Source organism: Sinocyclocheilus rhinocerous, unplaced genomic scaffold, assembly GCF_001515625.1.
Source record: "Sinocyclocheilus rhinocerous isolate Xijiao unplaced genomic scaffold, SAMN03320098_v1.1 scaffold833, whole genome shotgun sequence".
Lineage (NCBI taxonomy): Eukaryota > Metazoa > Chordata > Actinopteri > Cypriniformes > Cyprinidae > Sinocyclocheilus > Sinocyclocheilus rhinocerous.
Genome location: NW_015642814.1, coordinates 44,934 through 46,950, shown reverse-complemented (window position 1 = coordinate 46,950; position 2,017 = coordinate 44,934). Strand labels below are relative to the sequence as shown.

Genomic DNA, 2,017 nt, shown 5'->3' with positions numbered 1-2,017 from the left:
GTTGTCATCATTGCAGAAAGGGGTTTCCCGAGGTTACTGATTGGCTGGAAGTTCAGTAGTCGTTGAAGTGATGTCTTGGAAAGCCAGTGGTTGGGCGTTGGCTGAAGATGCGGAGTTGTGGGCTGGTTGAAGTTTTGAGGTTTTGAGGCAGTCACAGTGGACTGATATTGGACTGATATTCGTTTATGTCTTTTTGAGTTCAATTTGGTGCATCTACATCTGTCAAAGACATCTGTTTCTGTGCCATTCTGTAAAAATAAGGACATGTTCTGTGAAGACCATGTTAAAAGGTCTCACAAGGAATCTCAGTCTGGTCTTTGTCTTTAAGGTGGGGGTAACCACTCAACGCAGTTTCTACTAATGATTTTCCTCATATGTGATTGTCCTGATATGCTGTGTCTTTGACCAAGATTGGTTACTTGCCCCAAATTTGACAATCTTTAAACAAAGACATACGTAATCAAACATAAACAAAACATTAAAGATTGAGTGAAGGAACAAAACAGTGAAGCTATCCATTCAACTCTTAAAAAGAAGGACAACAAAAGAGCAATGATATGCAAGTGCTATAACAAGTCTCAGTTAGCTTAACGTAGTACAAGTAGAAAGGTTTTTTTTAATTATATAATAAAAAGAAAACAGATAGAATAGAAAAAGAATAGAGCAAGCTTGTGTTAGAGGCCTTTTTTGCTTTTGTTAATTGTATAATAAATTTTTATTATCAGTGTTGGTTGTCGCGTTTTAAATTACCAACGCTTATAACGGCCGACTAGCCCTTTCAGATCGTTTTCTGAGGTAATGTCTTGTAATATATCCTTTCAAATTGCACATGAATTCATTAAATTTAATTGTTTTACCATTTTTGGTGTTAATTTGGTTTATTTTCCTTAGCTCCATTATGTTCGCTGTTATTAAGTAATCAAAACAACAACAAAACAGCTAAGTCCGTATAATCTCTGTTATAAAGTCCTAAATAGCAACATAAAAGAGGATTTATATAGCATTAAACAATACCTCGGGTACACTCGCTTATTAAATCTCGTTATCATTAATATATGGCTGTTCATAACTGATAGACATCAGTAAACTCCACGCTGACAGATAACGCTACGACCGCTTCGCAAACAATATACATTCGCTTAAAGATTATTACAAAGATACAGTCATATTACTGTCATGTTAATGTTACTTAAAAATAATAGATTATAAAAAATATCTTTGTAGGAAGAGTTGCGCGTCTCACACACAAGCTGGTGCATGCACCGAGAGAGAGAGAGCGAGAGAGAGAGAGAGGAGTCGTTAGCGTAGCCTACTGTATGTACCAATAAAGATTATCACTGTCAGATGTAATCAGCCATCAATAATTAAACAATCAATTATGAAAAAATATAGTGAATGTAAAGATATAGCCCAGGAAATAATATTAAGGTAACTTATTCATGTAATTATGATTTCTCTTGACTGTATAGTTAATCTGCATGTTTATTCATACAAACCTATGTAATAGGCTATATGACTGATACATTTTTTCTTTCCTCTCCCTTTTCCATTCTCAGATATTATACCATATACCATATATTAAATAATTTTTTGAACTTTACTTTTAAACCATTAACAAAATGTTTGTTCTTTTCTCTTTTGAGTATTGATTGTCATCTAGTCCTGATTGCAGAGTTAAGCTCCAGCCCCAGTAATGTACAGCTGAAGCAGCTGATCAAGGTCTTCAGGATTACCACAAACTGCCAGGCTGGCCTGTGGACAGGCTGGAGATAAACTCTGCAGGATGTTGGTCCTCCAGGACACCACTGATGTAACTGATCAACCTAGCTCAACCTGATCAACTGATCAAACATCCTGCCTCTCTTCTCAAAGGTGTCTAATATACATTTTAATTTGTATTGATATATGCAATATTTCACTGAAATTCATTGATTTTTGCTATTTTTCTCCATTTGGTTTGTGTCAGATGCAGATAAAGAGCCACCAGGAACAGGTCGCTGCATATTTTGTCATTTAA

General features: G+C 35.4%; 1 long non-coding RNA gene across 1 annotated transcript in view; it reads left to right on the top strand.

Annotated features, from left to right (window-relative positions):
* The window catches only part of LOC107756520 (uncharacterized), a 7,154-nt gene extending 5,860 nt beyond the window's left edge, over positions 1 to 1,294 (top strand). Inside the window, exon 3 of the long non-coding RNA XR_001641821.1 lies at positions 1,270 to 1,294. This is a non-coding gene — a long non-coding RNA (uncharacterized LOC107756520). The remainder of the gene's footprint in view (positions 1 to 1,269) is intronic.
* The last annotated feature ends 723 nt before the right edge of the window (positions 1,295 to 2,017 follow it).